The sequence below is a fragment of the Anomaloglossus baeobatrachus genome, chromosome 4 (assembly GCF_048569485.1).
Source record: "Anomaloglossus baeobatrachus isolate aAnoBae1 chromosome 4, aAnoBae1.hap1, whole genome shotgun sequence".
NCBI classification, from domain to species: domain Eukaryota; kingdom Metazoa; phylum Chordata; class Amphibia; order Anura; family Aromobatidae; genus Anomaloglossus; species Anomaloglossus baeobatrachus.
In genome coordinates, this window is record NC_134356.1 from 262703314 (window position 1) to 262713901 (window position 10588).

A 10588-nucleotide genomic window follows, 5' to 3' on the forward strand; every position below is an offset into this window, starting at 1 on the left:
ACAAACCCTCCGGAGAGTTCTACCTCAGGGGGGAAAAAATTCCTTCCTGACCCCATTTCTGGCGATCGGATATTTCCCTGGATCTCGTCTGTCCTGCTGCATATTGCTGTATAACTGTACGTCAGGGGTGGATATAGGCAGGAGAGGCCCCTTTGCCAGAACATGATAGAGGCTCTCTGTGCAGTCCAATATCTCCTCATAAAGCATGATTCCACAAGCTTTAGAGGTGGTAATGCATAGCTCCTCACCCAGTGGTGTACTGCTAACGGCATACCACCGCTATGGGGCCCATGAGTCAGGGTGGCCCGGTGCCCACCCCCCACCTCCCTACAGGTCCCCCGCCGAGGATCGCACTTTCAATTGTATAGGTCCCAGCTGCCCGACCAGTTTGGCCCTGCCGGGTCCCAGATGCCCGACCAGGTTGGCACTGCCGGGTCCAAGCTGCCCGACCAGTTTGGCCCTGCCGGGTCCAAGCTGCCCCACCAGTTTGGCCCTGCCATGTCCCAGCTGCCCCACCAGTTTGGTCCTGCCTTGTCCCAGCTGCCCCACCAGTTTGGTCCTGCCATGTCCAGGCTGCCCCACCAGTTTGGCCCTGCCGGGTCCCAGCTGCCCCACCAGTTTGGCCCTGCCGGGTCCCAGCTGCCCAACCAGTTTGGCCCTGCCGGGTCCCAGCTGCCCCACCACTTTGGCCCTTCTGGGTCCCAGCTGCTCAACCAGTTTGGTCCTGCCGGGTCCCAGCTGCCCCACCAGTTTGGCCCTGCCGGGTCCCAGCTGCCCAACCAGTTTGGCCCTGCCAGGTCCCAGCTGCCCCACCAGTTTGGCCCTGCCGGATCTCAGCTGCCCCGCACCTTTGGCCCTGCCGGGTCCCAGCTGCCCCACTAGTTTGGCCCTGCCGGGTACCAGCTGCCCCACCAGTTTGTCCCTGCCCGGTCCCAGCTGCCCAGTCAGTTTGGCCCTGCCGGGTCCCAGCTATCTAACCAGTTTGGCCCTGCCAGGTCCTAGCTGCCCAACCAGTTTGGACCTGCCGGGTCCCAGCTGCCCAACCAGATTGGCCCTGCCGGGTTCCAGCTGCCCATCCAGGCTGAGACGAGATACTTACCTGGACTTGTCACCTTCGTAACGTCAGGGTCTAAAAACACAAAAAGATTCTGGTTTAGAACTTTGTACATTCTATTGAAATTGTGATGTCATGGAATGTTGATGATCATGTGACCTGTGATGTCATCAGAATGGTCACTGCTGATATGCATCAAGTTTACAACATCAAGGAAGATTTAATTTAATAAATAGGTAAAACCCCTGCCTCATTTTAAAATCATGAGACACACATTTAAAGGGACCCTTGCCTTGTATTTTAATCCATATTATCTAGTTCCCTTTGTACTAATGGAAAACTCCGGACTCCTTATTGGTGCTCCTGACCACAGTAAACGACAACTCCCAGGTCATCCACTGATTCCACAGGAAGAAAAGAGATGATACCAGAGACTAATAGCATTTGCAACTCAATTTCTGTTCTAAAATGCTATCATTTGTCCACGCAAAATGGCAAAACTACCCAAAAATGGAGCCACGTGAAGTTGTCTCCACCCGTGTCTGTGTGTATATTGAGGTGTGTATAATATATATATATATATATATATATATTGATATGTGTGTTTTCACATATGTACATACACATAGATTTCATGGAGAGTGAGCTCCATAGTGGGAGCCAGTACAAATAGCAGCTCATGTTCTGGAAGACCCCACAAACCTCTATTACATAGGCACCCTCCTATTATAAGGGCCATAATGCCGCATGTGTCCTGTAGGGGCTGCTACTTCCCACAGCAATAACAGCTGATTGCAGAAGGTTTTAGCTGCCATTCGCCTATAAGTAAAGAGCCACCTACCTGCCCTTGTCTCCTTCTGCTGTCAGGTCCTAGTGCACAAGATGGCTCTGGTGAAAAACTTTGTACATTCTATACCCACTGTGATGTCATGTGCCCTGTGATGTCATCATAACTGCCTAATACAATATTTGCCTGCTGTAGACAAGTACTACATCCAAGATGGTGAACATGTCCTATACTATAGTTCCATAAGTGGATCACCGGATTTTATTATTGTGTCAAATTCCTTTAAAGTTGTTTTGTTTTTTTAAATCAATGAATACAATGGTGGAGGACTATAGGGAGTGCATAATACTATATGAAGGACTATGGGGGGAGCATTTTAATATATGGAGTACTATGGGGATGCATTATAATATGTGGAGAACTATGGGGGGATCATTATAATATATGGAGGACTATGGAGGGTGCATTATAATATATGGAGGACTATGGAGGGTACATTACAATATATGGAGTACTATGGGGGGGCATTAGAATATTAGGAGAACTATGGGGTGCATAATATATGGAGGACTATGGGGGTGCATTATAATATATGGAAGACTATGGGGTACATTATATGGAGGACTATGGAGGGTGCATTATAATAGACAGAGTACTATGGGGGTGCATTATAATATATGGAGAACTATGGGGGGTGCATTATAATATATGGAAGACTATGGGGGGTGCAGTATATTATATGGAGGACTATGGTGGTTATCCTTCTCTCTCTCTTTCTATCTCTCTCTCTCTCTCTCCTTCTCTTTCTCTCCTTTTGAAAGGCTTCAATACCTCTGTGGGCAGATGAGCAGCCTCTCTACACTGGCTTCTTCTCAGACATACACACTCTCTGCAATGTGCCAAATATTACACTCCATTTTAGACGTCAGCAGTGACACCTCTAACAAACCCATGGGCGGGGTATGTGGATAACCAGACCCACCCATGTCACCGGCCATCTGTGATCCTGGGCCCTATGAACAGGCCAGTCGCCATCTTACAGGGTGTATTATAATATATGGTGTATACCTCCCAACTTTTGAAGTAAGGAAAGAGCAACAAACTGCGTGCCGCCGTAAATTTCTACTGCACCCCTAGCCACACCCATTTGGCAGTAAGGGTCATTCAGCAGATGCCCTGGACTGTTTATTCATAATCATAGCAGCCAGAATTTTCTTATATTTATATAAGCATTACTATATGACATATTGCTTATTTGTGCCTATAAAGCCATGTTCACACGTTGCATAACTCCTGTGTTTTATGTTTCTGCCGCTGTCTACACTAAGCAACACAGTAACAATCTTCTCTGATTATTCAATTTTTGCTGCATTTTTTCTGCCTTTTCTCCATTATTTAATGTGTTTTTGGTTCAGATGTGAATCTGCATTTATAAGTGTTTTTATTGTACAGAGAAGCTTTTTCCTGCATTTTTTTAAGCTCCACATAGAAACCTCTAGAGGAAAAAAAAGCACCAAAACCGCAGAGTTCAGCGGCGTCTTCTCATGGAATCACATCCACTTTGTGATTCCATGTAGCAGAGCTGAGAGCGTCGCAGGACCTCCGTGGATTATGCCGGACATGGATGGGTTTTTGGGGCTTAATAAAGTGGTGAACGAGGGTATTTGTTATTGTTTATTATTGCAAATAAAGGTTTTTTTCACTGTGTGTGCTTATTAACTTTAAATTACAGGTTAATCATTGGGGGTGTCTCATAGACGCCTGCAATGATTAATCTAGGACTTGGTGGCAGCTATGGGTTGCTGCCATTAACGCCTTATTACCCCGATTGTCAATGCACCAGGGCAAATCGGGAAGAGCCGGGTAGAGTCCCAGAACTGTCTCATCTAATGGATATTGTTAGGCTGGGGGCTCCCCATAATGTGGGGCTCCCCATCCTGAGAATACCAGCCTTCAGCCGTATGGCTTTATCTTGGCTGGTATAAATATTGGGGGGGACCGCACGCCGTTTTTTTTTTAATTATTTATTTTACTGCACAGTATAGACCTGCCCACCGGCTGCTGTGATTGGTTGCAGTGAGACAGCTGTCACTCAGCGTGGGGGCGTGTCTCACTGCAACCAATCATAGGCGCCGGTGGGCGGGGAAAGCAGGGAATACTAGATTGATTAATGAGCGGCCGGCTTTTTCAAAATAGTAAAAGCCGCCGGAGTTTTTTTTAACAGCCGTGCAGCGCTGCGCCGGTGATCGGGATCGGTGAGTATGAGAGAGGGGGAGACTGACCGACAGACTGAGAGAGGGACAGACAAGACAGAGAGACCGACCTACAGACAGAGAGAGAGAGAGACCAACCGACGGGCTGAGAGAGATTGACTGACATACACAGAAAAAAAAAAAGAGACCGACATCGCTAGAAAAAAAGCACAAAACGTATACAGAGCATACGGAGATTCATCCGTGTCACGTACGTGTGCTCACGGACCCATAGACTTTCATTGGGTGCGTGTGTGTGTGTTCCGTGCAGAAAACGGACATGCATCCGCGCTATACGGATACACATACGTTTCACGCACACAGACACAAGCACCGTACAGAATAACGCCCGTGTGCGTGTGTCCGTGTCTCCGCTACATATGGAAACGGACCAAACACGCACGTGTTTCACGGACGTGTGAAGGGGGCCTCAGTGATACATTTTTATTACATTGCACTGCTTCTCTCCTGTACCCTGCGGTGTGGTCAAACAGTATTGTGTAACACACTATCTGGCCTTTTTTTACCTATTCCCCTTGTAAAAATGGGAAATCTAGAGTTAAAACAACATTTTATTGGTAAAAAAATGTAATTAATTTTTCTTCACTGCCCAATAGCATAACATTTTGTGATACACCTGTAGTGTCAATATGCTCACTACACTCCTAGATGAATTACCAGTAATTGTGGGGTGCAGTTTTTACAATGGGGCCACTTGGGGATCACTGCTGTTCTGATACCTCAATGCCAATGTGACATGGCACCCCCAAACCATACCAGCTAAATCTGGACTCAAATATAGAGCACATTCCCATCTTCACTTTGTACTGTGTCTCACAAGTAGTTTTTAACCACATATGGGGTATTTGCACAACAAATTGCATGGTCCATTATGTCATGTTACCCTACTGAAAATTAATAATTTGGAGTTAAATCAACATTTTTATGGTTAAAAATTTATTTTTTCATTTTCATGGTGTAACAAAATCTTAATAGGACTTGGGGGTTCAAGATGCTCACCAAACATCTAGATAAATTATTTGAGGGGCCTAGTCTCCAAAATTAAGTCCCTTGTGGGGGAGGTCCACAATTTGCACACATCAGGGGCTCTCCAAACATGACGTGGCATCCGCTAAAGGCACACGTTGCGACAACGCTAGCGATGTCGCTAGCAATAGCACCCGCCCCCATCGTTTGTGCATCACGGGCAAATCGCTGCCTGTGGCGGACAATATTGGTAGTGTGCGTCACACGCACATACCTTTTAGTAACAATATCGCAAGTAAGCGTTACACAAACTTGCCTTCCTAACGACATCACTCTGGCCAGCGAACAACCTCTTTTTTAAGGGGGCGGTTCGTGCGGCGTCACAGCGACGTCACACAGCAGGCCACCAATAAAAGCGGAGGGGCGGAGAGCAGCCGCAAGAACGACACTCCCACCTCGTTGCCGGAGGACGCAGGAACACTGTTGTTAGTCGTTCCTGGGGTGTCACACGTAGGGATGTGTGCTGCCTCAGGAAGGACTAACAACTTGCGTCCAGAATGAGCAACGATATTTTGAAAATGAACGATGTGTCAACAATCAACGATTTGGTGAGTATTTGGGATCGTTATCAGTCGCTCGTAAGTGTCACACGCAATGACGTCGCTAACGAGGCCAGATGTGCGTCACGAATTCCGTGATCCCAGCGATATCTCGTTAGCGATGTCGTTGCGTGTAAAGCGGCCTTTACTATTGCAACCAATTTTGCATTAAAAAGTCAAATGGTGATCTTTTTTTGAGCCCTGTCATGTGCCCAAAGAGTAGATTTCCACCACATAAGGGGAAGCGGCATACTAAGGAGAAATTGCACAACAAATTGTATGGTGCTCTTTCTCCTGTTACCCTTGTGAAAATGAAAGATTTGTGGTTAAAGCAAAATTTTTGCGGTATAAATGTATTTTTTCACTTTCACTGCTCAATGTTAGAAAATTCTGTGAAGCGCCTTGGGGTCCAGGGTGCTCACCAAACATCTAGATAATTCCTTAGGGGTCTAGATTCCAAATGGGATCACTTGTGAGGTGAGGGGTGAGGTTCAGTGGCGTAACTAGAGTTTGATGGGCCCTTCTGCAAAGTTCGGACCTGGGCCCTCCCTCTACGTACACCGACACTTGGGGTACGGTACAATAACACTCGGGGTACAGGATAATGACGCTGACACTTGGCTCTTTCCCTCAGCACCCAGATTTCCCATGATCTGAAATCCCTCTATCAGCACCTAGCTTTCCTATGTTCTGAAATCCATCTTGTCCTTAGCACCCAGCTTCCCCATGCTCTGCTATACGTCTTTCCCTCAGCATCCAGCCTTCCCATATCAGAACATGGGAAAGCTGGGTGCTGAGAGAAGATGTATAGCAGAGCATGGGAAAGCTGGGTGCTGAGGGAAAGAGCCCTTTTCCCTCAGCACAAAACGTTCCCATCTCCTGCTTGTATCTTTGTCCCCCCTTGTATATAGTTTTCCAAATACTATAATGGCCCCCACATAGCCTTCCATGTTGTATAAAGGGTCCCACATAACCCTTCATATTAGAATGCAGCTCCATAGTCCTCCATGTATTATAATGCATTTCCCATAGTTCTCCATATATTATAATTTACCCCATAGTCCTCCATATATTATAATTCACACCAGGCCTCCATGTATGATGCATCCACCCCCCATGTATAATTCAGCCAGCCCCCCATGCTCCATGTATAATGCAGCCAGCCCCCCATGTATAATGCAGCCAGCCCCCCAAAAAAACAAACAAACAAACAAACCCCCCCAAAAAAACAAACAAGTTCTTACTTCCCCCGCTGCTGTCCTCACTTCTCCTCGTTCCCCCGCTGCTGTCCTCACGGCTCCTGGTTCCCCCGCTGCTCCGTCATCCCATTCCTCCGTTCTTCTGCAACTGCGGCCGGTGTCCTCCCGCCCTGCGCTCTGTGCTCTGAGCACAGTCAGTTGTCGCACAGGAGTGACGTCACAGCACAGGAGCAGAGGGAGAATGATGGAGCGTGGAGCTGCACGGGCTGCTCCATGCTTCATTGTTGCTGTGTGTGATGACGGGCAGGGGGGCCTGGTGTCAGCGGCGGCGGCACCGGGTCATATAGTGGTCGCATGGTCTGCGCCAGAACAGCGCAGCTCCTCTCACAGAAAGGAGCTGCCTGCTGATCTGCAGAGCGGGCCCCTAAGCTGCCGGGCCCAGTCGCAGTCGCAACCTCTGCAACCGCGGTAGTTACGCCCCTGGTGAGGTCCACTGTTTAGGGACATCAGGGGTTCTCCAAATGCGACATGGCGTCCGCTATCTATTTCAGACAATTTTGTGCTCTAAAATTCAAATGGTGCTCCGTCTCTTCCAAGTTCTGCTGTACGTCCGAACAGTCCATTTCCTCCACATATCAGGTATTGTTGTACTCAGCAGAAATTGCACAACAAATTGTACAGTGCATTTTCTCTTGTTCACCCTTGTTAAAATGCAATATTTGAGGCTAAAGTAACATTTGTGTAGGAAAAAGTAACATTTTCATTAATTTCTTCCACATTGCTTAAGTTCCTGTGAAGCCCCTGAAGAGATAGTAAACTTCTTGGATGTGGTTTTGAGCAGTGTGATGGGTGCAGTTTTTAGAAAGAAGATACCCACAAATATCCTGTCAACTAGGTTTTGTCAAAGTCACTTCAAATGTGATATGGTCCCTAAAAAAATGGTTTTGTAAATTTTGTTGGAAAAATGAGACATTGCTGATAAACTTTGACCCCTTTTAACTTCATAACAAAAAAATATGTTTCAGTAATTGTTTTGATGTAAAGTAGACAAGTGGGAAATGTTATTTAGTAACTATTGTGTGTGCCATAACCATCGGATTTATGGGCATAAAAATTCAAAGTTTGAAAATGTCAAAATTTTCAATTTTTTTCTCTACATTTCATATATTTTTACAAATAAACACAAAAAATATCATCCTAACTTTACCACTATCATTGCATAATACAATATGAAGGACACCTTATAAATGGACTATAGGGGTGTATTATACATTGACTACAGGGGTCCATTATACATTGACTATAGGGGTCCATTATACATGGAGGACTATGGGGCTGCATAATACAATATGAAGGACACCTTATAAATGGACTATAGGGGTCCATTATACATTGACTACAGGGGTCCATTATACATTGACTATAGGGGTGCATTATACATGGAGGACTATGGGGCTGCATAATACAATATGAAGGACACCTTATAAATGGACTATAGGGGTCCATTATACATTGACTACAGGGGTCCATTATACATTGACTATAGGGGTCCATTATACATGGAGGACTATGGGGCTGCATAATATAATATGAAGGACACCTTATAAATGGACTATAGGGGTGCATTATATATGGAGGACTATGGGGCTAGATAATACAGTATGAAGGTCTATAGGGCTGCATTATAATACATATAGGACTAGGGGAGCTGCATTTTAGTATATGGAGGATTATGGGGGCTACCTTATACATGGACTATGGGGGTGCATTATAAAACATGGAGGACTATTGTGGTGTATTATAATATATGGAGGACTATGTAGTGCAGAATAATATATGGAGAACTATGGGGTGCATTTTAATATATGGAGAACTATGGGGTGAATTATAATACATGGAGGACTATGGGAGTTGCATGATAATAATTGGAGGGCTATAAGGGCTACTTTAAACATGGAGGACTATGGGAAATGCATTATAATACATGGAGGACTATGGGGGTGCATTCTAATATATGAAGGGTTATGTGGGACCCTTTAAACTATTTGGAAGGCTATGTGGGGGGGCATTATTGTATTTAGAGAACTATATATGAGGGGGACAAAGATACAAGCATGGTATGGGAAAGTTGTGTGCTAAGGGAAAAAGGTTCTTTCCCTCAGCACCAAGCTTTCCCATGCTCTGCTATACATATCTCAGCACCCAGCTTTCCCATGGTCTGATAAGGGAAAGCTGGGTGTTGAGGGAAAGACGTATAGCAGAGTATGGGGAAGCTGGGTGCCAAGGACAAGATGGATATCAGAACATAGGAAAGCTGGGTGCTGAGGGAAAGAGCCATGTGTCAGCATAATTATTCCATACCCCGAGTGTTGGTGTCATTATCCCGTACCCCAAGTGTCAGTGTACATGGAGGGAGCCCAAGTCCAAACTTTGCACAGGGGCCCATCAAACTCTAGTTACGCCACTGTGTGTACTTTCAAACAAACCAGTATACCAGTTCCCTAGTCATAATCCAGTGTTGTCTAAGGCCCAATGTATAAAGCATACTTTTTGCAAGGACCCTGTATGGGGGCACCTGCTGTATGGTGTCCCTACAAAACACAGCCTCCTCTAGAAGTACCCATTGATGACATTTCCTAGAGATATGGCATTAATGGTAAAAGCCAAATAGACCCTTTAAGGGTTATATTAAATATCATTATGTGTACAACATAATATAACAACTAAGCCCATCACAGGTCCGAACCAACACCTAGATCCCATATAATATGCCAGTGAATACTTGATCAAAGCTAAAATGCTTATTTATTTAAATAATGAGATAGTTTTCTGGTTCTCATGAAATAATTATTTACCTACAGACCTGTATTGCAGTAATAGTAATCCACTGAGAATTTCCATGCATGTCAGTGCACATTTTGCATTGCTTTGATTTGTCTTTGTTATGATTGGATAGATTGTTGTTGTTTTTTTTCTTTCAGATTCTCCAGGAAATGTAATTTAGGGTTACCGGAGTTCATGTGCATTTCCAGGACATACCACTAGATGGCAATATTATACAATATCTAGAAGGGAACAATTAGATCACTTCATTGTAAGCAGAGTGCAGATCTGATATTGATATTATGCATGAAGATTCACCAAATGTAGATCTGCAAACTGGTACGTCACCATTGGAGGACATTCTCATGATTTTTATTATAGGAAAGAACAATGTCCAGGGTTTATTTAGAGAAATATTTCAGCACTTTAGCGGGAGAGTGAAGCACATCAGATATTATCCTTTAATATCAATAGTGGAAAGTACAGCTAAGTCCACAGTCTCGACGTTTTGATACTGATGTGTGATGCTACATGCACACGTTATTTGGTGAGGAGTTTTTTACATCATTATTTGTAAGCCAAAACCAGGAATGGGTAAAAAAATGCAGTAGTGGTGCGCATGTTTCTATTAGGGGTACTTTACACGTTGCGACACCGCTAGCATCGGCTAGCGATGTCGAGCGCGATAGTACCCGCCCCCGTCGTACATGTGATATCTTGAGATTGCTGCCGTAGTGAACATTATCGCTACGGCAGCTTCACACGCACATACCTGGTCGGCGACGTCACGGTGACCGCCGAACAATCCCTCCTTCAAGAGGAGGTGCGTTCGGCGTCACCGCGACGTCACTAAGCGGCCGGCCAATTGAAGCGGAGGGGCGGAGATG